The 27,526-nt window shown below is 35.2% G+C and overlaps 1 pseudogene; it reads left to right on the plus strand.

The window, feature by feature from the left end:
- Window positions 1-718: 718 nt before the first annotated feature.
- LOC122052052 lies at window positions 719-21,260 on the plus strand (annotated as a pseudogene).
- The last annotated feature ends 6,266 nt before the right edge of the window (window positions 21,261-27,526 follow it).

A 27,526-nucleotide genomic window follows, 5' to 3' on the forward strand; every position in this document is an offset into this window, starting at 1 on the left:
TATTCTCTTTATTTGGGAGGGAGGGAGGGAAAGAGGGAAAGTTCATTAACATAACATTGTTACTGTATGTGGGAGGAAAGTGAAGGTAACAAAGGTTAAATATATAAAGTTACGAAATTATACTCACTTTTATTAAAGACTTACACATTCAAGCAATTGTATCTCATTTGTTAAAATCAGTATCAGTATTGATGTCGACGTCGACGTCAAAATTGACATTGGCGTCAACGTCGAAGTCAGTGTCAGCGTCGACGTCGAAGTCGATGTCGGCGTCGACATCAAAGTTGGTGTTGGTATCAAAGCTGCCGTCGAAGTCGGTATCGGTGTTGAACTTGGCGTCGGCATCGGAGTCAGCATCGGTGTCGAAGTCGGTGTCATCATTAAAGTTGATGTCGGCATTGACGGAATGTGAGCGTTGGACGATGCGAGTATTTTTTATCGCGTCATAAAGAATATCTAAAATAATAAATTTTAAAATTAATATAATAAAATAAAGATAAAATTAAAACATAATTTTTTTTTAATTCTCTTTATATTTCTTTACACCTCAAATCAAATTACAAGAAGGTTAAAATTTACCATTCTTTACCTTTCAATAGCTCACTTCCTCTTAAACACGATTTCAATTTTTTTTTCTCCTTCTTGACCTTTTCCTTCCCTTTCCTCACCTCCTCCCAAAGTTGACCCTTTCCTCCCTTACCTGCTCTCAAACAATAATGCGTAATTGGGATTCAATCCAAACCCAGTTCGACGCGGACCTAACTCGATCCCGTTTCTGAGCCAATCAAAAAAGCAATGGCCGCCGCAGCTCCTCGCCTCATCATCTCATGGCTGCCGCGATGAACATATAGATAGGCCTCTTTTACTTCCCCGGTTCTCCTCTCCTTCCTAGCTCACTCTTCTCTCTCTGCATTTTTTCTCTTTGTCTTCGCTGCTTCGATCTAGGGTTCGGGTTGGCTTTTATTCGAGGGAAGAAGTGCGGCGGCAATGGCGGAGCCGAAGAACCGGTGGACTTGGGATTTGCCGGGGTTCGAGCCGAAAAGGTCGGCAGAGGACCAGCGCTCCCCACCATTGGTGCCACGGCTGTCGGTTTCGCAGTCGTCCCTGTCTCCCCGGCCGGACTCCTCGAAGAAACCGATCGCCGTCGGGCTCCAGAAGTTGGAGAAACAGGTCAAGGTTTGATTTTGCTTCTCCGCCCCTGTTTTATTAGGTGTTTACCTTACCTTACTTTACCTTCCTATTTTGTTCCCGAGGTGTTGGTCTCGCACGTCCTCCCTGCAGTAAAGATATCATTTTTATGCTATATGATATATAAACTGCAGCCACGAGATTGAGCATTTGTTGCAAACTCGATTGTGAGTTTGGTTTGTTGCTTGAAATCTTGAAAACTGTATGGATAACTTATTGGTATTGGGGACGAGAAAGGAAAACGGTTAAGTTTGGAGACGATTTGCTAAGAATTTTGAACACATGACACATCAAATTGGTAGTTAAAACGACCTGACGAACTCTTTGAATCGACTCTTCATCTTGGGATTAATCTGTGCAGACACTTCTAAAAAAGTCCATCATTTACTCCTGTTTGATGAAGGAGTGTTGGTTTGATTTTTTTTGCCTAATTTAATGCATTTTTTTTACTATATCCAGTGCACCGCTAATAATTGCTATCGATTTGGCTTCTTAGCACACAAGAGATTACTACTTGGAACTGAAGCAGGAAGCTGCCGATCTTAAAGAATATTCTCATGCCAAACTCGATCGAGTTACGCGTTACCTTGGTGTACTTGCAGACAGGGCTAGAAAATTAGGTAGGCCATGTAAACCTGATGTTTTCTTACATGTTCGAGGTTATCTATTTTTCCTTTTGCCATTTTTTCTTTCATGGTATGTTTGATTGTTTACCTCTCTTGCAGGGTCTTGTAACCATAAAGTGATTTCTTGATTAGAATGGCTGTTTACTATACATGCTCCTCTATATGGGAGTAAATGATGTTTGTTTTTAAAAACCTCATCATAGAGTAGGTTATTATCTCAGTTGAATAATCCCATGTGTGCCTCTTTGGAGAATGCTACATGCTAGTGCATTTTGCAAGCATGACCTAGGAATGGCATGAAGAAGAAACTAGGAGAAAGTCAGTAAGATTCCTTTTGTTCAAAGAACATGGAAGCAACGTACTCTCTGTAGAAACTCATTATTAAGGTTCCATAAAAAACAAATCGGATTTTATCTCTCGAAAACATTTTTGTTCATAATTGTCTGCAGAAAAACTTTGTTTAAAACACTGTTCCAGGAGCATTTTGGCCGTTTTGTTCTATTGAGGCCTTATAGGGAATTTTAAAATTGATGGTCTTGTTTGGATTTTTTTTATCACAGGGGAGGGAGGGATCTTGTTTAAGCATTTTCCTAACTATTACTATACAACATGATAGTTAACAGTTAAAGTGAATACTTGAGTCTGATAGTTACATATGTAAAAAAATTTAACAGTATGCTTAGTTAATGTAGAATAGGTGGTTGGTTGAAGCTATTCTGTGACTTTTCACTTTTGTTTTTGACAATGAGCTATCATTTCTCTACCTTTGAATTATTTATATCTTGTTTAATCAATTTCATTTTATTTACATCTGTTAACTTATTATTTTTGCCTCAATATAACAAATAAAATGTAGAAGAAGTATTTTAAACAAATAATCTTTTATTGCCGTAATATCCTGTTATGCCCTTCCTCTGTTGAATATTATAATTCTGTTGTCAATTTTATTAATTATCTAGATACTTCTGTTGGATTCTCATATCATTAGCTGTGTTATATATTGCTTTCTAAATAGCTTCTTTGTTACAATATGTGGCTATTTCTTAATACTCCACTTGGCATGATTTTGAAATAAATGTCATATCCAGCTAACTTGACCCATTGTTTGAAATTTGTATTCTATTTCAGATCAAGCTGCTCTTGAAAGTGAGGCTAGAATAATTCCTCTAATCAATGAAAAGAAAAAAGTTTTCAATGATTTGTTGATGGCCAAAGGTATATAAAATATCCATGATATCACTTCCACTGAATGTATGCTCGTTGTTTTTAGATTTGGCAATCTTTTGTTGCAATCCTCTTATGTTTTGAGGTTTTTGTTATTTCAGGAAGCATTAAAGTATACTGTCGTATAAGGCCACCTTTCGAAGATGAAGGCCCTTCTATAATTGAGCTTCCAGATGAATTCATAGTTCGAGTAAACATCAGTGATGATTCTCTTGCCAATCCTAAGAAGGATTATGAATTTGATCGAGTATATGGCCCTCATGTTGGGCAAGGTAAAATGATGTTACTATTCTATACATTTACCAGGTTCCAACTTCTAATTGCTCACATTTTTGAACCTGCATAAACAACTGGTTGTATGAACTGTGGTTTCACTTGCTTTTTTTCTTCTCAGATGCTAATTTTGATTCTTTGTTCATCTTGTTTTACCATGTATGTGAACGACATTTACCTGACTTCTCATCACTATCTTGTTATATGCATATTTATAGGGGAATTCTTTTGCGATGTTCAACCGTTTGTACAGTCGGCTTTGGATGGATATAATGTATCTATATTTGCATATGGCCAAAGCGGCTCTGGGAAGACGCACACAATGGTTTCCTCCTTTCATTGGATCCTCCTGATCTTATTACTTCTCTCTTTTAGTTTCCTACTAATACACTTCGAAGTTTCGGTAGTTGTATGCATTGAATTTGTTATGACACCAACCACCATTTGTGGACATCCATTTGGACTTCTTGTATATGTGTTAGTAAATTGCTTCTTAATCAACTATGAATTTTTTTTTGATACATTCTTTGCAAGTCCTTCTATACTTATATTCAATCATTATTTACTAAGTTTTTTAATCACTTAAAGCTGGAGTTTCCATTCAGTTTTTCTTCTCAAGTTCCATAGTGCCCTAGTTAAGTTTTCTAAAATAAAAAACTTAAGTTAAGCTATGATTCAGCAATCAAGTATTGCCATGTTGATCAACATTAGTTGTCTCAAGCCAAAAATAAGTTAGGCTAGGTGGGTTAACCATGTTCCTTGCTAAATTATGCTAAAGATTTTTGACATATAGTTGTAGATGTTTTGATTTGTGCTGGTCAGCAACGGCTGAAACAACATTGTGAATCATGCTATGTGGAAATGGAATCAGCATACCAGCGTGTCCTGATTTTATGTGCATTATATATCATTGGTTTCTCTACTTCCCCTGATTCTTGCCCTGCTATAGTTTTGCAAACTGGCCATTCTATGGACTGATACATATTGCATGTACTGGAGGATCCATTGAATTATTCTTCGGAGAAGTTAATGATTTTTAGAAGAAACAAATAATTAATATATGCATTCTCAAAGAAAGAAACAATTGATTCATAACTCTCGACTATAAATTCTTCATTTGATATTGAGAATGGATAGCATGGTCAGTCTATTATGCATAGCTGAAACCTTACTTTTGTCTTGGAGAAATAGGAAAATTACAAATCTTCCCAACCATCATCACAATGCTCTTCACTATGGAGGTTTAATTGTATGTCTTATTAATTGTTTGTGTGACAATTAGTTCGTGCATCTTTTTAGGTTGAGGATAATCAAAGTAATTAACTGAAGGAAATGGTGCTTGCATAAGGAAACTTGAACGCATTGTAAAAATGATGTTCTCAACACATTTTGGATTGGATGCTTGATGATCACCCAACCATTGAGGCATTTCATAAATTTTATATTCTTTCTTTTTATTGCTCTTAATATCAAATATTCAATATTTCATTACCTTATGGGGCTTAAAATTGTTATTTAGCAGGTTTGTGTTAATTTTTCTTGCTACCTTTATGTCCTTTACTTTCAAATTCTAGGTATCCATAGTGATTGCAGGATATCATTGACTTGTTACTTTGAAAGGATATTCTTTATGTTGAATAAATTGTTTGTCATTGCTCGTATGCACTCATAGCTCTCTAATTCAGATCCTGTTTTCAGGAAGGATCTAGTCATGAACGTGGTTTATACCTTCGCAGCTTTGAGGAGCTTTTTGATCTGTCTAATTCAGATACCACTTCATCATCTCAGTATACTTTCTATGTTACTGTCTTTGAGCTTCATAATGAACAGGTTGTACCAGACTTCCAATTTATAATCTTTTCATTTGCTTTCTAGTTATCTCTTAAGATGTGTTTCCTTTGAGAGAATGGGATAAAACAAGGTGTCACAACCTACATAGATGAGAGGATTCACCCATTAACTTGTCAAACCCAACTAATGACCCAAAATACATAAATGCAAGGTAATAGCTGCTAACTCAACTAAGCTTATAAAGCTTCTTTATTAGCCCACAACTTTCTCTTTGGACTAAATCGAGGTGATTCATGATCAAGGTTTAAAATTTCGACCCATGCCGAGGTTTCGGTCCTGGATCGGAATGATACAATTTCAGTACCGTATCGTACCGTGCCGATATAGTTTCAAAATTTGTAAATATAAAATATATTAATTAAAAACTAAATATTTAACATAAATATTAAAAAAATAAACAAGATAAAATATAATCTTTTAAAAAAGGAAAAGATATGAAAATAGATAAATAAATAAATAAAAATTTTATTACAATTTTTAAATTAAAATAAATGAAATATTAAATTAATTAGATAATTTTATTAGGGTTTAATAAAGTATCTTTAGATTATCTCCACCATAACTAGGAGTTGATTAAAAAAATTAACCTAAGTTTAATTAAAAAAAATCTGAAATCCGACACCACTTGCGAGCCCGCACGACTTCGGTGCTGTCATAGGGTTGCGTGATCAGCCATGGTCGCGGGGATTGCATGACTCCTTCAGTGCGACCATGTTGGTCGTGCGACCCTCTACAGTGACCACAGGGTCGCACGATGCCTCCACGACGGCAGCGGAAGGGTTATGCGACCTCTCCGCTACTGTTGCAGGGTCAAGTCATCCCTTTGCTGTGACTACGGGGTCGTGTAACACGTCGCACCTGTCGTGGGTCTGGTGCCGGGTCGTGCCGGTGCCGATCGTCGAGCAGAACGAGACGTTTTGTCCGTTTCGACCGTTTTGGCACGACACTTTAAACCATGTTCATGATATCCTCACTTAATAGATTTAGATTCTTGACAATACTTAAAATTCTAACTCATAGTTGAGATTCGAGAATCATCCTTAATCAACTTGCAAGGTCCAATGGTCACTACACCATAAGGAAGCCTTTTCCAACACCTCAACATGTGTTGAATTAACTTTGTTTTAATATCAATTGTCACAACATACTTGAATAAGAAAATTAACCTATGAATTTGTCATGCCTAACCATTATAGCAAAATGCTTAAACCCTCAATGGTAGCTCATTCATCTAAGCATCTTCTTTATTAACCCGTAACACATCATGTGAGACTAAACTCGCGTGAAACAAGGAGGGAAGCTAAAGAGGCAAGCCAATTCTTTACTATTTGGTAGGATGATAAGTGAGAACTACAAAGTTAGGGATATTTTTCTCTCAAAAAGAAACAACCCAACTTGGATGGAAAGCCCCTTCTAGTGCCTATGATCCTTGTGCCCTTGCTCAATGCAGCCATCTGTCTCGGCGTCATCCTTTTGTGTCTTTGCATCCTCATCTTTGCCATTTGACTCTCGAGTCAGAATTTGTGGCCTCTGCCAGCGATAACGTTAAGAGCCATGCAAATCTGACAACATGAGGGTGCAGGGAATGATTTTTGTCTGTTTTGACACTATTCAAGCAACAATCTTGGGTCAATGGTGGAGGGTGGTTAGGGAGATAGCGGAAGATAGGCAGAAATTGTTAGCAACAACAATTCATGTATTTGGCCATGTTTAGGATAGGGATGGAGATGGGTGAGTGCCATGCCTGTACAATAGAAGTTGAGTGTATTTTAGGGATTTTTATTTTTTCTGCCTTTTTTCATTGAGGTGATAACATAAAAGGAAGTTCTTTCTCTTTCTCCCCTTATTTTTATGCCCATATCTCTCATTCCTTGTATATAGCCTTCTAAGGAAGCACAGCATTTGTTTCCAGTTCCTAGAATCTGCATGCATGTATTTCTCAAATGAGATTAATTTATCTTGTTGTTTTCACTTTTTATATTGTGCTAGGTTCAAGATTTGCTGGTAAAATCTTTAAGCACCTCATCAAGCAATCAGTTCAGCAACCAAGATTCATCCTTGGAACTAGTGCAGGAGAAAGTAGACAACCCTTTGGAATTTACTAAAGTACTTAAAGTTGCACTGCAGAATCGAGGGACAGATTCTTCAAAAGCCATCATGTCACATTTGTATGTATAAACACTGTCTTGGATGGGGATTCTTTAAGATAGTTGTCGCAGATCCACAGTTGAGCAATTTTATATGCACTAAAAATAGGCTGGATTAATTGTGAATCTGTGAAGAAATGAGCAGCATGTTTTAGTTGGATTTGTTTTGGAACTGGTTGATATTTGACTATACTCTGCAAGAACTGTTTCCTGGTTGGCATTGTTGCTAGGGTTTATTGTTGAATTTGGTTCATATTTGTCCATATCAGCATAACATCTGCAAAATCTGACACAACCTTAAAAAATTATATTTAATTGTGTCGATAGTATATAGTCTGAGGCTGCTGCATGCCGACCCTATCCTGTTGCTTTCTTGAGTAAAACTACACACGCCACTCCTGTCTTGTAATTAACTTGTCTTTTTTCTCTCCATTGGCCATATCAAGAGGTTTGATTGTTGCAATTTATACCAAAGACTCAAGTTTTACTGATCCCTCACATGGTAGTAGACCACTCACCGAAGGCAACACTGCTTTCAGAAATGCTTTACAATGTCGATATGACAGCATCTAGCAGACAGCTAGAGGTAGCTCTTTCTTGAATACTTGCAGCTTTCCTTGCGGGGATGGAAATGTTAGAGAATTTGATATCTTTTCATAGGGTTCAGTTCTTACTGTTGAGAAGCTGGATGGTAACACCAATTCTGTTTTTTGTTCATAATGGAACTCATGCAAGATGGAGGTTATATATGAGTTGAGCCCATAAGGATTGTCCTCTTCTTCTAGTTACACCTGCAATTTTGTGGCATTGTCATTTTAATTGCCATTGAGCCAACCTCAAATAGTTCCGACAAAAACTTGTTGACGATCTGTTAAAGAATTAACATTCATTATATCCAAGATTCTCTTATTTGCACTATGTTGTATCTGGACATATTGAACTTCAAGATTGTAGCTTGTATGGCGTAGTTGCTGGCATCAGACTTCCAACTGATTCAGTAAATATGGTAAACACTGTTGAGAGTAATCCCAGTTTCATTCATGAAAATCAATTAGATTAGCTGTTAAACTAAGAAAATGCTGATCTTATATGTTGTAGTTTGGTTGGAGAAAATATTTTTTTTGGTTAATCTCACAGTAGCATTTCATTTCAAACAAAATTTGTCAACTTTCTAGTTCTCTTGATTGTTCGATCGTTGATACTTCTTTGCATTTGTTGGATAGTCATTTAAATTGCAATCAAATGGTCAATCACGAAACTTGCCTGCATATAATTGTCATGTTTTTATCTGAGACATGCATTGTATCTTTTTCCCAGGATTGTTACCATTCATATTCATTATTCCAATTGGGTCACTGGAGAAAGTCTTTACAGCAAACTCTCTCTTGTTGATTTACCTGGAAGTGAATGCTTTATGGTGAAAGATGCTACACGAGATCATTTAACAAACTTTTTACATGTTTCAAAGTCACTTTCTGCGTAAGTTTGAAATGCATGTTGCTCTTACGTTTTGTTGTTAGTTAGAATTTTGAAGAATGCTGATTCATGATATTTTTTTATTCTCAAATATCTTTTTCCTTTGTATACTGATTAGGTTGGGTGATGTTTTGAATTCATTGACTACAAAGAAAGAGTCTATACCATTTGAAAATTCAAGGATGACTCAAATTCTTTCTGATTCCCTGGGTAACTCCTATTTCATCAAATTTTTACATGATGTTTCATGCCATTAAAATATATATTGCAATTTTGATCCCTATGGTTTTTGTGCAGTTTGTTTAATGACTTAGGAGCACATAATGTTGCTTGAAGCCTAGGAGTTTCTGTGTGGAATTGTCTTCCACTGATTAACAAATATGCATTTTTTTTATTTTTATTTTTTATTTTTGTTGAATGGGTTTTAGGTCTATGAAACCCTGCTTAACAGGCCTTATAATGGGTTAATTGTTTGGGTCCTGTGGGATAGGCTCAATTTTCACTCATAGCTCATTGGCAAAGTGATTTAGGTTGAAGAGCATGGCTAGGTTCACTTCTGTTTCTAGGCATCATAGCATGGGTGGTAGGGGTCTCAGTCCAATAAGATATGCATAATACAAATTATGAATAAGTCACTTGCAGAAATTGCAATAAAATCATTCCTCATGCTTGAGAAGTCAATGTTTCTCTACCTTCTCTCTCTCTTTTTTGTTTTCAGTTCTGATTGATTATGGTGCTGATATATCTACAATTTTGATTGATGATATGACAATGATATGGTAGAACATTTGGATTTCAGTAGGTTGACAATATTCCATTTATATCCTTATTGCTGGTCTTTTGAGTTTTGACGAATAACAAATAACTTTAGTCAGCAGTCTATGCTTACCATTTGGTTAACGGGATGTCCACTGAACAACTTATGAACTCAGGACGGCTTCTATTTCCTTGAGAAAGCATTCACCATTCATATTATGATGCCTCAACATTTATTTGTGACTCTTTGTTTTTTTTTGTATTATCTTGAGAATTTTTCTATGGTAGGGGAGGATCTACTGAAAAGTGGGCATTTTTTATCTCTTTTTTTTTTAATTATTATTTTATATTATACTTTGATTAAGCCTGTTGAAGGCAGTACCATTGTGTTATGTCTTCTTTGAGTTAGGATTAATCCTATTGGATGCTTCACTTCTTGGTTGAGGTGTCATATCCTATTCAAATATTTCCTGCTGTTATGACTCCATAAAAAGATGGTCGTTCTTAATTTATTTAATAGCAGGTTTCATTGATGACAACTACTTTATTAATCATGAGTATTTTGTGACAATGTCCCCTCGGGACGGTCTAGTGGCTAGCACATAAGGTGTTGCCATAGTGTCTAGCAGTGTTGCCATCATGAGGTCTGGGGTTCAAATCTCGGCAAAGCCGAGGTAAATACCTCTCTTATGTGCTATGTTAGTAATTAGTCCTAAGAGCCAATTATGAGATGATTAGCCTTTTTGGGTTATTCATAGAGTTAGACTCAAATGAACCCACTCATTGGATTGGATTGAGTCCAATCCGAATTAGACACATTGGATTAATGGGTTAGACTTATTGGGTTATTGGATTAATGGTTAATCCAATATAATAATCTAACCCATTAAGAGGAATACAAAGAGACAAAAAACCCTTGGTATTCATGGGATGAATATAAATAGGTTTTTTGGACTGAATTTTTCATTAGATGAAGATGAGTTGAGAAAGTGATGAGAAAAGTGACTCTTGATCTTCCCTCTTCTTTCTCCTCCTTCCTCCTTGGCCGAATCTTCAAGTTTGGCCGAACCATTTTTCTTGCTAGCACAAGAAGATGGTTCTTCTCCGAAGGCTTCGTTCATGTGATGAACGAAGGATGTGTTCATGTGGATACCGTAGAGGCGCGGATGCTTGATCGCATTAAGATCTGCATCTAAAGAAAAAAGGGATGTTGTCGGGATAGCGAAGGGCATGCAACAAAGGTATATCTCTCATGTAAACTTAATATATGATTGTTTTCTCCTTCGTATGGATCTTCTGGAGAGGATCTAGTTAATTTTCCGTTGCACTTAAGCGTGTTTAGCGCGCTAGATCCCTACATGCTAGTCATTATTCCAAAGGCTAGTAGCCGCCCGTGATTTACCTCCTCCGTGTTGGCCCTGAGACGGGTTGGTAGGGGCGCTGGGGGCGAGCGTATTCGCCTTTTGCCATCATGAGTATTTTGTGACAATGAGTATGATGAATTAGAGTACACTGCATTTGCACTTTAATTTAACCAATTCTGTTTGCTAAATTCTTCAATGTAATACTAGACGGTTTATGCCTTTTAACTGTGGCAGGTGGTAGCTCAAAGACCTTGCTGATTGCCCATGTTTGCTCAGATGCTTCAAATCTTTCTGAAACATTGACTACACTTAACTTTTGTGCTAGAGCTAGAAATGCAGAATTGAGCCTTGGTAACCGTGATACAATTAAGAAATATAAAGATGTGGTAAGAACATTATATAATAATTTCCATAATTTTCTTGCTCAATAATTATAGGGTTGATAAGCTATATGATGAAATTGTTATTTTATTTTCTAGGCAAATGATTCACGAAAGGAACTTTATGAGAAAGAAAAAGAAATCCTTGATCTTAGGAATGAAGTGATGGAGCTTAAGCTTGCTCTTAAAGATGCTAATGATCAATGCAGTCAGTTGTTTAATGAAGTACAAAAAGCTCAGAAAGCTTCTTTTACACTTCAGGCAGATTTAAAGGTCCTATTCTGGCTTTTCTCTATGAATGTTTATATCTCCATTTTAAAAGATTGATCTCCAAAACCAATGGCGGTCCGAAGTTCAAATTGGGTTAAATTCCACACAGTCACAGTTGACTTTTGATCCACCTGAAGTTTGGAAGTATGTATACCCACCAAGCACGCTGAAGTATGGAAGTTTTGTTCAAAGCATTTTATGACCTCTAAGTTGATGTTTGATCTGTACCTTAAACCATGGTTTTTGTTGTTAGCATTATACTGGGAGTTAACGTTACAAATTTAGCATTTCTATGCAAGGGCCCTCCTTCGGTATGGAAGCTTTATTTTCTGTGCCTTAGGATTTGGTTAACAGCCAACAAAATCCATGTTTGGTTGGTTATGGATTTGATAGGACTATAAAACCTATACGGGGTGGGATCTAAAAAATCCATATTAAGAGATGAGAGTATGAGACCGTAATTTTCACATAATAATTATGGAATCATATGAAGGTTAATAGTTTTGAAAACTAATAAATTAAGCTTTATTCATATTCATTTTGATAGACAAAATGTTTCATGAATATTGAGGGTTTTTTTTCTTCTAAATATTATTTTTCCAGGATTAATCTTTTTTAGTCTATACTGTACTAACCTAAAGCAATTCTACTATCATGATGTTCATAGGGTTTTATGATTACTGTCAAGTCCTAATGTGCCGCACAATCAACCTTTTTCCTTTCAAACTTGGGACCAACATTAGTAGCCTAAAATAATTTATAGAAGCTTAAAAAATTCACACCCTGCCATGCATTTTAGACTTATTCATGCCTGATGGCATTTACATGCATGCATTTGAGTAGATCTACCTGTGTTCATTTGTACAAGTTCTTGATTACTATGGTTAATGCTAGAATGTTAATCGAGTATGAGGTCACTGGTAAGGATCTACTGAAGGTTTCCATTTGTAGGCAGAAAATTTAACACTGATAGAAAAACAAAACGTTGAAGAACAGAATGTTCAGCTTCAGAATCAAGTTGCTCGCATATTGCAATCTGAGCAGGAACAGAAAACCCAGATCCATGAACGTGATCAAGTCATTCAAAAGCTGCAGGTTAAACCTTGAAGCAAGATTGGTTTTTCTATGATCTTGTATTTTATTTCCTTTTTTTTATCTTGGTTTAGATGATAATATAAGTTGGGGAGCTTCGTTCACCTATCTTTTATTTTTTTCAATAAGATCTTTGATCATTGATGCTACTTTAATTCAGTTTGGATATATTGAATGATTATTATAGTAAAAGATGATTACACTCACCCCTAAACTCCTCTCACAGCCTGTTCCTAAGTTATGTGAAGGGAGGTAAATCACGGGGTCAACTCGTAGCAAACTTGTCACCCTCTAGCCAACTGGGCACTCCCGTGGGGACATATTGAACGATTATTGAAAATTGAAACAATTCTGTCATATTACCTTGATTGCAGTTTTGAGCATTTAGCTCTGTTCTTGAGTCCTTTGGTATCCACATCTTCTGTCTTCTTATCTCTTGCAAAAAGAATATTTCTTGGACTCCCATTGGTACCTATTCCACTTCCCACTAGTGTTTTCTACATGTTAAACATTGGGTGAAATTGTCATTGTGGGAAAGTAGTGAGTGACCTTACTGACTCAAATAAGAGACTTGAAAGTACAAAATCTAACAGTCTTTTTTTTACGAATTGCAAATGCTTCTGCTACTTATACTCATTTTATTTTGTGCCTATATATATATTTGCTTTTACCATTCAGCATGTTTTTTCATAGAATCATACTTTCCACTTCTTTGAAATGCACTGTAGCCTTAAACATTCCCAAGGTTATTGCAATAAGTTTCATATTGGAGCTTGTTCAAAATTGAGAATTTACTAGATCAACTAAACATGTCTAGGCACAGTTGTTCATATTAATGACAGAGCACATACCTAGGAATTATGATTCTCCAATAATTCGTTTCTTGTAATGGCAATAAATTAAAAATGGTTTAGTATAGTTTACAATTTACCTAAGGAAAACAGACTTTGTTTCTAGGCCACATTATATTAATACCTGATACTATATCTTTGAATGATTTCCTGCAAAGAGTATTTTGGTCATAGTAATTGTTTAAGTTTTATATAAAACTGGAAGAGAAATATCATTCGATACAACTTTGAAGTTGTTGAGCCTTAATGGTCCCTTTATTCTTGTTGACATTAGTATGACATGTCTTGCATCAGGAACTTTTGGTGATAAGCATCTTGGAAATTTCAAGTACTAGTTAATGTTGTAATATAATAACATTTAAATGCTAAGGTATCATTTCTCTTTTCTCCATAGTTTTCCAATCAAGAATCTTAAAAAGTTTGTGATGAAATTGTGCATATTTTCTAAAATGATGCTTTTGATTGAATGTCTTTGTTTTCACTCGGTAGGCCAAACTAAAGGGGATTGAGTCTCAACTTAATGAGGCCCTCCAATCAAGTGATGCCCGCATAACTAGCAGATATGAGGCAGGGTCTACTGGAGTTCTTTCAACTGCTAAGGTAACAGAGGATACTGTTGATTCTTCACAGGTCATAAAGAAACTTGAAGAGGAACTGTCAAAGAGGGATGCTCTTATTGAGGTTACTGAACTATTTCAACTTATTCACCTCAGTTATACTTCTCATGCTTACATCACAGATTTTTTCAGTTTATGTAGGATAAATGCTGATGAGAATTGCTTTGGAATCAGTTTTTTGATAGAAAAATATATTTTGGATATAATTTTTTGATGCATTATTTGGTATTTGAACTTCTCTTTTGGAATATGCTTTATGCTAATTCAGATTGGTTTCTTTTTTATTTATTGTGTTGCTTTGTTTTCCAATAACCTGTTGAATTCTGATTTGAATTTGTTTTGAATGCAGAAATTGCACCAAGAGAATGAGAAGCTAGTTGATAGGCTTACAGAAAAATCATCACTTGCTTCATCACCTCAGGTTATCTTTGAATCTTTTTGTACTTCTTATAGCTTGTAGTGATGCTTGGTTCATCTATTTGACAACTAATTGGGTATTGTATCTATACTTATTGCCAATTAGGCTTTGGTCTAAAGTTGCTGTCATGTTTGATATAGTCGCGTGAAGTTTGATTAATAGATTTCAACTGGAATTTGAGATAGTTGGTAGTATTCAAACTTGGTTATGGTCAGGCACCAAAATTCAGGACATAAAGCATGCTGTGAACTAACATGTCTAAGTGCTACCCGTGTCTGTTGTTGCTAAGAGTGAATTCTTTGAGTACCTATTCATTTAATGTCCTCACATTAATGCTCCTAGCAGATCATATCTATTAAGAATATAAATATACGGAGTGGTCACTTTTCTAGCAGATCAAGCTTTTGAATCACAAGTAATTAGCCAATCAATTTTAGTGTGGTATTTTAATAGGAGGTACTTCGTGAATCTTCAAATATGTTTGTGACAATAATATTGTCTAATTGAATTCATTGGGTTTGGGTTATTGTATCCGACCCCAAAGAGTTGGGACAAATATAGGTTGTTGATGGTGACAACAATGATGATAACATCTTACTTTGATATTGCAAAAAATTATTGTTGCTTCATTGTATGATCTTACATTTATGCTCCTATCCTATGAACCTCTCATTGTATTTGAGATCTCGTTCTTGACAAGCTTGGGAGTAAGCAATATATCAATGCTTGGAACTATAAATATTGTTCAAGCTGAATAAACTCAAAAGAAACATTCTTCTTGGTTGTTCATTCCATCTCAAATTCCTTCAATTTTTCTATCCCCTAGATTGTGTCGAGCCCTGCTGCTGGAAGAAATGTGGACATGCAGAGAAGAGACTTAAACAGGTACATTTTACATTTGAATGCTTTTCTAGTTTTTAAGATTGCAATATATATGTCTTCTTTCTATTTTGGGCAGGGGTGACAACAACAGAGTACCTTCACTCAATGCCCTAGCATGGCCTGGTTCACAGGACAAGAATGAAAACACAGGAGCTCTTGTGAAATCAAGTAATGAGATGAGAAAGACAACACCTGCTGGAGAGTATCTTACTGCTGCACTTGCTGATTTTGATCCGGACCAGTTTGAGAGCTTTGCTGCAATATCTGATAGTGCTAATAAACTTTTGATGCTGGTATATATTTTTGATTGTATAGATCAAGTTTGTTAATAAAGATTTATCTCATTATGGTAGATATTAATGTTTATTTAATCTAGTTGCATGGTGCTATTTTTGCAAAACACAATGTGCATAGTCTTTATTTGACAACAGGGAAGATGCAGGTAATTGTATTTGCACTTACAAAACATTGTCTACTAGGTAAAGCACTCAGTGATCTGACAAATGTTAATGTTAAATCTTGGTATCATTACAGATCTTGTTCTTGATTTGGATATCTACTTATTTTATGCCTACACGATGCATTTCAACACCAATCAAAATCAAACGTGATGACCTAATCTCTGATATCCTTTTTTTCAGTCCCATTTCCCTTCTTGTTCTTTTTGTGCTGCCTCCCTTGTTTCCTGCTTATACCGTCTCTTGCTTCTTGATTTTCTCCCACCTTTGTCTTCTTATTCATCTTTCATACTCCCCTATCCCTAGCCAATAGAAGATGTGAAGAGGAAGAATAAAAGAAAAAACAAATGAGATGAAAACCACTTATTCTTCCTGTTCTTGTTGGCTTCCTCCACGCTTGTGGACTTTAAAAACCCTAGAATTTCTAGAGTAGGTTTTTTTTTTTAATTAATTTTTTATCTCCACTACCTATATGAAATTGTAGCCGTGACTCTTACATTGGACAATAAAGAGCATGCTGGTTGTCTCGGATGACATGAGGGAGTTAACTATGTTTAGTTTTTTCTTGGTTCCATGTCAAGCTTGTATTTATTGCTATCCTTGTTACTCATTCAGCATGTGTCATCATTTCTTGTGAATTATATGGTGAATTGTGTCCTTCCATTGCAGGATGATAGTCTGATGCTTAGTATAAATTGTGTAGTCCTCCAAAGTTTCATTGTAAAGCATATAGTTTAAATTGCTCTCATTATTACTTAACAAAGTTGGTTCTTTATGAAAAATACAAAGTGATATACTTTTCAATTTTGGTGATACAATTGACACTTTAAAAGCAGTTTGTAGATGAATAAATTCAATGAGTTAATTAATTGAACTTTTGATACTGCTATTCTAGGGTTGGTATTTCCAAGAATTTTTTCCCTCAAATTTGCAACAACCTACAACTTCTTAAAAGATTTGTTTGGTTCAAATCTCTGGTTTTGGTAAGTTGGGAATTAGTTATAGTTACGGAATTATATCAATTGGGCACATAATGTTTAGAATAATCATAAATGTTCTTTTTGTGTGTGATAATGGTATTTTTTTTGGTTGGTACTTCATAGTCCTTATGACATCTAGAGTGTCTTACTTATAAAATGTAAATCGTGTTGCAGATTTTGGCTGCAGTCATCAAAGCAGGTGCTGCTAGGGAACACGAAATACTTGCTGAGATCAGAGATGCTGTTTTTTCATTTATTCGTAAAATTGAACCAAAGAAGGTTATGGATACTATGCTAGTTTCACGTGTCAGAATATTATACATAAGATCTCTGCTTGCTCGATCACCTGAGCTGCAATTGATCAAGGTAATGTATCCCACTCGCTGCTACCTTCTAAGAGTTTCTTACTGAACTGGTTTCATTTCTTGCTAGCTGTGAAATCCTTTAATCTTGTTCCACTCCTTTTTAGTAGGTTTCTTCAGTAGAACGGTTCCTTGAAAAAGCTAATGATGGCCATAGCAGATGCTCTAGCCGTGGTAGTAGTCCTAGTAGATCTCTGGTTCACTATGATTCAGTTCATGGTTTTAAGGTGAACATAAAACCAGAAAAAAAAAGTCTAAATTGTCATCCATAGTCTTAAAGCTTCGAGGGATTGATCATGTATAAACCTTTTTCAAGACAGGGAAAAAGTACTACTTAGACTATTGGCTAACACATATGTTACTTGTGTCCTAAGTATTCTTTGGTTTGTAAGCGTAGGAGACGTGGAGGCATCATGTTACTGGATGAAAGCTCCGAGAAATAACTGAGGAGGCTAAAGCTTTTGCCATTGGAAATGAGGCACTTGCCGCACTCTTTGTTCATACACCAGCTGGTGAGTTGCAGTGCCAAATTCGGTCATGGCTCGCAGAGAATTATGATTTCCTCTCTGTCGTGGGTGCTGATTCTATCAGTGGAAATTCTACCAACCAACTAGAACTTCTGTCAACTGCCATTATGGATGGATGGATGGCTGGTCTAGGTACTGCACAGTTTCCGAGTACTGATGCTTTGGGCCAACTTTTGTCTGAGTACACCAAACGGGTTTATTCATCACAATTGCAACATTTAAAGGTGCTACTATTGTTATTATTCTACTATTGGTTGTAAGTTCTTGAAGTTTACATTCCTTTACCTCTTTTTCTTATTTCAAATGGAGTGTTGTATTTTTACAACAGATTATAATTGGTTTGCTTCAGTCCAAGCAGGTGGGTGGGGGTGAGTTGAATGAATTGATTAGGTGGTTGGATTGATTGACTCATCAAGACATGGTGAGCCAGATGATTCAGAAGGTGTGATTAGGCCAGGTGGCCCGATAGGTACTGCTGGATTGAATGATCCTGACTGCATGTCGGGTTGCATGTGTTGGACGGTGTAAGACTGAGCAGGCTGAGCAATTTGGGTGGGTCAAGTGTACTATATGGTTTGGGTGTAACTACTAACGAATGGGCAGAACAAGTTGGGGAGGGTAAGGGATAAGTTGGGCTGGATGGATTATTCAATCTGAAAATGCATATTAATTGGCCAGTTTGCTTAGTCTGGGAGGCAGGGTGGATCAATCACACCGGACTAGGCAAATTGTGTGAGCTAGATGAATTAGACAATATTTCTTGTAAAACATTTAATCATTGTAAAAACAACTTTGTATCTATTTCTTATAATATTTCAATTCCATGAGTCAAACACTAGAATAGTATTTCTTATTTCCTTCTATGAATCAAAGGAATATTTATTTTATTTTATTTTATTCCTTGTCTATTTTATTCCTTCTATGATTCAATTCCATGAATCACACTCCATTAGTATGCCTTCTTTTCTACTTAAGCTCACATGTATGATGAACTGGGAATCAGAAACATTCTTGACTGCATATCTCCATTCTTATCCTGTTATCTGTATTAACAGTCTATTTCTAATATTCCATTGGATGTACTTATTTTAGTAATTTGAAAATGCTAATCTATAAAACCTATTTTAAGTACTTCCCATTTTTCTGTTAATTTCTAAATTTTGTACTTGGAGCTTTCCTCATATTTGGGTTAAACAGGATATAGCAGGTACTTTGGCAACAGAGGAAGCTGAGGATGTAGCCCATGTCAACAAGCTGCGATCAGCTCTGGAATCTGTCGATCATAAGAGAAAAAAGGTAATGAAATACAAACTGTCCTATCTTAATTAAAATTTGGGGGTTCATTGATGGACTTTTCCTCTATTAAAAGTTTCATTAATGGATACCAATAGGTGTTAAAAATTCATTCTTGTGTTTATGCAATTAGTTCAGTGGAGAATTAATTACTTGTGTCCAATAATAAAAAGATATGAAAATAATTTCTGCTGAGATTTAAAGCATTGCACCAAATTGGAGTTTTGTTGTCTGGTCGTACAGTTAGGTACTGTGCCAATACTCTGGAATCTTCCTATTACAGTTGATCCCGATGGTACCAACCAAGATGAGTGTGATTTCAGTTGATACTTCCTAAATGTGTCAGCATATTTACCTATGCACAATACATTTATCAGTTGGTGGCTAGAAGATACACTTTAGCCTTGCTAACCAATATCAATGGACACTTGAATCCATGGTTTCTTTTATTATATCATGGTTTATGATATTAATAGTGATATAAGCTTGCATAGAGCTCAAAACCGATTCATATTGCCAACTCTAAATTATTGGGAGAAACATGACTCGATGATTATGTGGTTCATATTTATTGTTGAGAAGTGTGCCTTTGGTGCTCTATATATCATGTTTAATGAGCTACATAATTTGTTTGGTTTTCTTAATTACAAACTACCTTTTCTTTTTGAAATATTCCTTCCCTACATAAATATGGTTCCTTTGCTGCTGCTCTATTACAGATTTTACAACAAATGAGAAGTGATTCAGCGTTATTAACAAAAGAGCAAGGCGGTTCGCCCATCCGAAATCCATCTACGGCTGCTGAAGATGCACGATTGGCATCTCTCATATCATTGGATACCATCTTAAAAGAAGTCAAGGTATCTTGTCTCCTTGCTTTCTGTTACCTCTTGAAAGAGTACTCCATGTTTGTCCTGCAGAGCACTAACATATAGCTTTCATCTTGCAGGAAATTCTGAGACAAACATCCACAAGTTTGCTTACTAAATCCAAGAAGAAAGCGATGCTTGCAAATCTGGATGAACTTTTGGAGAGGATGCCATCGCTTCTTGACATTGATCATCCATGTGCTAAAAAGGAAATCTTAGGTGCTCGTAAAGTTGTTGAGGTAAGTTGAGCACAATATTTTTTCATACGTATTTTGTCGTGCCTTGCTTTCTAGTTTTGGTTAAATAAGATTTAAGTTCAATCTGCTAGCTCTCATTTCAAAATTTAGTCGTTAACATTCTCCAATTGGTTTAATGTATCCAACAGTTTAATAGCAAATGTTCATTAGCTGTGATTGGAAATGATTGACATATCTATAAAATTTTCATATAGGTCATAGTTCATTTAACATACGTGACACAAACAGTGAAGATAAATGATTCAGTTTACTGAGTTCAATGTATTTTTGTACTATTTTTTTGCAGACAATACCAGAAAGAGATGATCCCCATGATGATGAAACACGAACATTACAACCACAAGCAGATTCGACTTCCAGTGCAGAGGTTGTATCGCAGTGGAATGTCCTGCAATTCAACACTGGTTCTACGACCCCCTTCATCGTGAAATGTGGCGCGAATTCTAGCTCTGAGTTGGTCATTAAAGCGGATGCACGCATGGAGGAACCCAAGGGTGGTGAGATCATCAGAGTTGTTCCCAGACCTTTGATTCTCGCTGATATGAGCTTTGAGGAGATCAAGAAGGTGTTTGACCAATTGCCCGAAGCAATTAGCTTGCTAGCCCTCGCACGAACAGCAGATGGTACGAGAGCCAGGTACTCGAGATTGTACAGGACCTTGGCCAGTAAAGTTCCGTCACTGAAAGATCTAGTTGCAGAGCTGGACAAAGGTGGAATGTTGAAAGATGTGAGAACATAAATGCAACAACAGAATAATCTCACCGTAATGTGCTTATGCACTATTTTTCATCTTGTTAACTTAAACAGCTATTTTAGTCATCCTACAGAAGGTTCCTAAGGATGTATCTGAAGGAGTTCCACATATTAAGCAACTCATCACCGCTTCCACAATTCTTGATGAAGCAAAAGTTGCTGCTGTTTATTATCGGTGTCTTCATGTACACCTTGTCCTCTTTGTCTGAGAAAACGAGGAGCAATGAAAATGTAAGAACACTTGAATTGATCAGAATGTATATGTGATTTCAATCTCTTTTGCTGTTTAAGAATGACAGTTTATGCCACAAACCAATCTTATTTATGCTTTTTTTTTTGTTTATTATCAGCAATGTGAATGTTCTAGCACTCAAAACTTGCTGGATTTTGTTTCATTTTTTTTTTTTGGTTTTGTAACATTGATTTGTATAGTTCGCAAGTATTTCCTCCGATAATATTTGGTTGAATTGTCCTAAGAAACTATCAAGATATTCTTGGAGCTTGAATTGAATGGTGAGGCAGTTCAAATTAAGTGCTTTCTTTTGTAGCTTGCTCGCCTATTGCCTGTCTGTTTTTTTATTCCCCCCTTTTAGAGTACTTTGGCAGGTTTTGGTGCACTGGCCTAGCACTATTACTCATCGGCATCCCACGGAAGCCTGATACTTCACAAAAGAAACGACAAGTTAGGGGTGTCAAAAAATGACACGTTAAGGTGTCAAAAATGAATCTAATTTAATTTGAGGGAATTTGAAAAAAAATCAGATAGGAGGATTTTCGAGTTAAAAAACTCTAAATTTAGATTTTAGTGATTTTCTAGGGTAAATTAAATTTTATTTTAAAAATTAAGATATTTTTATGTATATCAATATTAATGATGAATTATTTAGATAAAAATAAAAAATTATAAAGAAAATAGTTAAAAAAGTTATTTTTAAATTAGGATTGGGTTGGTCGGATTCTGGATTAAGGGTTTTGGATTATATTTTTATTCAGGCCGAATTTGGGTTAAGATTTTTTTTTTAATTTATTTTTGAACCTGATCCGAATATGATCTGATCCATCGGAATTGATATTCCTATCTGAATTGATATCCTTATGACAAATGCTAAGCTCATGAAAAAAAAGAAATTAAGTCAAATTTCAACCATTATTTCAACTACTCGATTTATTTTAGGTTCGATTTAATTTGCCACGGTTGTTTTTTCAAATAAGTTTAAATATTAGTCTCTGATTCATTTATAACCCTATTATCCTCGGTCACCAACTTCCACCAATGTTGACCCTTTAGCTAGCCCTAGCCTAGCCACTACTCAAATGAGCACCCCTCAAACCAATACACCCGTCTATCTCCTCTTTGGCTTCAGTAGTTACCTTGTAAATCGGCATGCACAGGAGCTCGAGCAAACAAAGGTGGTTAGGGATTGACACCATGGGGGTGCGAGCAGACAAGCAAGGATCAACGTGCAGCAACTTCACGGACAAGCAGTTGCTGGTGGTGCGAGCAGACAAGCAAGGAATGGAAGGGAAATGTTTCTTTGTATATAGCCAAACAAGGGAACAAATCTCATAAAATATTTTACATAAATATGTTCTTTTTTTTGAAGAAATGAACCTTACGAGCAAATATAAATGTCTAATGACCCATACAAGAACAAATGCATAAATTATTGTCCTTATATGAAGCATATGTATAGTACGTTTTTTGGTTAAGATATATAATGATACATGATATCAAAAGATGAAAGGATAATAATACTAAAAATATTATAACTTAATTATAGCATATATATTGATGTGTTTTTTTGGGTCAAGATAAATAATGACACTTGATATCAACAAGATACAGGGATAATAATAGTGAAAATATTAATGGAACATACTTGGGAGCAAACACTAAATCCATTTGAGTTGACCTTCAATATCCTAGCCTCAGTGTCCGTTGACCTGCAAAATAAATGGTGTAAACTAGAAAACATGAGTCAAAAATAATAAAATAATTGCACACAAGGTGACAGGATCTTAGAAGACTAAAGAGAGCATTCAAAATTGAGACGAGGAATGAGCACTTGTTAAGACATGCAATTGTGAAAATGTATAGAAAGTAGAAAACAAAATAGAGAAGAGCCACTAGCGGAGCAATAAAAAACAGAAAAAGGAAGAAAACCAAACGGACAGATAGAACATTATGAGCATAACAATGCCGTGAAAATAAAAATAGCATAGTGATTCAATGAGTCAAAATTTAAATTAGACTCATTGAACACATGAATCAACTTGAGTCGAACTGAAGTTAGATCAATTAGGATTACTCTTAATCCAATTTGATTCATTAAATGAATCTAATCCTCTTGGTTCATCATATGAACCTAATCTCCATCTAATTGTCCTAAGTGTGTGACCCTATAGGTTCTTGTAACGTTGGCAATGCCCTAAACCCATTTAGGAGCATAAGTAATGAGCGGTATCTAGCAACACATCATTACTACCCAAGTTACAAGAATGTCGAGATCCGACATCACCTTGTGACTACTAATTGTGACTCCTCACAATATTCTTGATTGATCAATGTGAGGCATAGACCGTGTCATCCTCTAATCAATCTAAATCTTGAACTCCAAGTAGACTCACTCAATCAAATGAGTTCAACATCTAATGTTGACTCATTTGGGCATGACCATGCACTTCGTGGTCTAACTCTATTAAGAATATTGATGTCGCTCCCGTCATATGGGAGGGATAGATCCCATCTACATCACTCACATCCCTCTGCATAATTCGTTATATACCCAGTAATCGCCTTTATAGTCCACCCAGTTACGGGTGACGTTTGACGAAACCAAAGTACATAACTCCTTATGTAGGGATCCATGGTGACTTCAGGTCTAAAGACTAATAGTCATACTAATAGCCACATGAGAAAGTATATGACACTCATATAACGATCCATGATACTTTCTCATGGCGGGTTATTCAGTATACATTCTCCAATGTATACCCATGTGTCAGCTTGATATCTCTATATCCATGACTTGTGAGATCAAGTCATCGAGCTGACCTACATGCTAGTCTTATTGCATTAACATTGTCCCTGAATGTTAATACTCGACTAGGAATGATTTAGAGTAGTGTTCCCTATATCATCTCACTATCGATTCAACTAATCGATTGATATAGGTATGAACCTTCTACTCAAGGACGCTATTATACTTAGTCTATTTGACACTAATACAAATAAGTATAATAACCAAACAAATGCCTTTATTAATATACAAGAATATGATACAATGAGTCCATACAATTATCAAATGATTGGCTCTAGGGCTCTAACTAACAAAACGGTCAAAATATATCATCCCGAAATCAAAAATTGATACCACTCAGCACAGACAATATTCTTCCTTTGCCTTGTCTCCTTCCTTCAACATTCAATTTGTCACCAACATTATACATTAGGCCGACACAATACTGAAGTAGTATCTTTTCAATCAAAGACTAAAACTACAACATGGTTCGAGATTTTGAACTTTGGTGTTGAGTGATCGAATTTTGGTAATTTACTATAATCATATGTTTCGACTGTTTCATCGGTACGAGATTTCAAACCATGTCTAGAATAAAATTTTAGTTTTAGAAATATTCTGTAAAAATAAAATTTAGTCATAATTTATTTTATGAAATTTTTATAATTTTATTATGAATTTTCTTTTATGGAAAAGTTTTTCAATTTGTTAGAAAATTTTATTTTGGAAAGTTTCTTAAAAATTTGAAAAATTTAGGTTTTGGAAATATTCTTAAAATAAATTTAGTCATAATTTATTTTTTGAAAATTTTTAATTTTATTACGAATTTCTATTTTTTTTTTGAAGGTTTACTAATTTGTTAGAAAGTTCTATTTTTTGAAAAGTTTCTTAAAAATTTAAAAAATTTTATTTTTAGAAATATTTTGTAAAATAAATTTATAAAATTTAAATTTTAGAAAGATTCTAAATTTATTAAAAAAATTCTAATTTTAAATAGTTTCCTAGTTATTAGGAAATTTTAAATTTTGTAAAATTTCTAAAATAAATTTGAAAATTTCCAAATTTAAAAGTTTCTCCATTAATTAAGAAATTCTAATTACATATTTCCTAATTTTTTAGTAAATTTAAATTTAGTAAATTGTTTCCTAATTAATTATATTTTCTTAATAGAGAATTACTTCTAAATAAAATATGTAATTAAATTTTAAAAATTTGTTTTCTAATTTAATTAAAGAAATATTTATTTTTAAAATCAGATTTTATGATATATTTTATTTCCTAATAATATTATGACAACTATGAAATTATTCACTCTACGCTTGTATGTGATATAGATGTATTAGATGCGTATCATCATTTTGCCATACGCGTGATTTATCATGTCATTTTTATGCATTTTGATGCGGCGATAAGGAGGAGCTGACCTTGCATGAGTCAATTGTCACGGTGTAGGTCAAAGTCAAGATGGTCAACGCCAGGGCATAAGCAAGGCTTGACCGCACCTGAGCGGGAAGCGGTTCATCGGCCGATCAGAGGGATCATTGTCTGGTCGGCCATCTGAGTAAATCAGTGTGGTCTACCCGGTCGACAGGAGAGTAAGCTGAGCAGGCCAGGAGCCCGAGCCGAGCGGACCACCTGTCCGACTTAAGGTATGACGTTGACATTGTACACATAATGAACCGATAAAATAATAAATAAAAAAGGAAAAGATACATAATTAATAAGGGAAAGAGATGAGAAGAAGCCAAGACAAAAATGTCTTCTGTTGGTAATTAATATTATTAAACAGGGAAAGATGGAGAGTGAAAAAAAAGGTATAAAAGAGTATGTCAGGTATGAAGAAAGGAAAGTTGAATCTCTGTCCCTAGTACTTTCACTTTCTCTTCTTTTTCTATTCCTAACTTAAGCGTAGGAGGGCCAACGCCAGGGACCCCTTCCCTGGTCTTGGTTTTGTTTTGCAGAGAGGGCCAACGCCAGAGAGGTCTTCATCCAGTCAGTAGAACTGCCACCTCTTCAGCTTTCCAGCTTCACACCTTCAGACAAGATCACGTGTGATGTGTTATATCATTTTATATGCCATGTGTGATGTGACATATTATCATTTATATCATACGTGTGATGCCATATAGGTAAATCATATGAATGATGACGATGAGACCTAAATCCTTTACAAAATATTAAAATTTATACATTCTGTTAATATGGTAAGAACCAGAGTTTAATTATTTGTTTGAGTTGTTGTGCCAAAGCCAAGCTTAACCTAAAATTAAAGATGTTTGAATCATTGAGATACGATCTCATGATTAATGGGTTAGTTTTAACTTGAAGCGTTGATTTATTGTACCAAAGCCAAGGTCAACGTGGATAGAGGTGAAGTTGGATGATATGAATTTGATGTATATTTGTTAATGTGTTAGCAATCCGATGTTTATGCAAATATCAATTAGTTGATAGCATAATGTGATAGTTGCATATATGTGATATGTAATCGGTATATTTGATACCAACCACTATATTTAAGAATGACTTGTTGTGTCAAAGCCAAGATTATTCTTATCTGAAGAGGATATCAACCCACTTGGAGAAAACCTACAATCTCCCAAATTCAAAATAAGAGCTCTTGAATTTAATAAATAAATGGAAATTTTATTCTATGTAAATTGTATACATAATAGAATCATCTCTCATATATTCTCATTTTTATATTTTTAGGTTAATCATTTAATTATGACATCTTTGAATTTGTGTTCATTGATGGACTCGAACAAACTAACTAGGCCAAACTTCTTGGATTGGTTTTGAAACATGAGAAATGTTCTCAAGACTAAAAAACTAGTATATGTCCTTGAAAAGGCACTTTCCATAAGTATAGCAGATGATGCAACACTAGATCAAATATTGTTTTTTTTTAAAAGCATATGACTGATTCTGAGCTTACAAGTTGCATCATGCTGACCTTGATGTCTCATGAACTACAAAAACTATATAGGCATATGGATGCTTATATAATTATTTTTCATCTGTGTGAGTTATTTGATAGCAAGCTAGATCTGAATAGTTCAAGGTCACCAAACTACTCTTTTGCTCAAAGATATAGGAGGGTTCATCTACGGTACAATTTATGCTGAAGATGAATGAGTAAATTAAGTGTTTGGGATCACTTGGATTTGCATTGGATTATTAATTAAGTATTAACTTAATTCTACATAGTTTACTCGGTAGCTATTCACAGTTTGTGATGAACAACCGGATGAACTACATTGAATCTACAATTCCGGAATTGATCAACATGCTCAAAGATGTGGAACCTTTTGTGAAGAAAGAATAGAAGACATTGATATTAGTAGACTCCTTGAAGAAAAGTTCTAAGAAGAAACTAAAGCATCTGGGCACTGGAAAGAAGAAAAAGAACAAAATAGTAAAACTGACAATAAAAGGCCCATACTATCATTGTGGCAAGATGGGACACGGACGAAGAAACTATAAGATTTATCTTGAGTCTGTGAAGAAGAAGAAGACATCCGATGTCACATCTACTTCAGGTATTTTCTGTTAGTTAGAGCCCTAGAGTCAATCATTTGATGATTGTATG

Source organism: Zingiber officinale, chromosome 3A (genome assembly GCF_018446385.1).
Source record: "Zingiber officinale cultivar Zhangliang chromosome 3A, Zo_v1.1, whole genome shotgun sequence".
In the NCBI taxonomy this organism is placed as follows: Eukaryota; Viridiplantae; Streptophyta; class Magnoliopsida; order Zingiberales; family Zingiberaceae; genus Zingiber; species Zingiber officinale.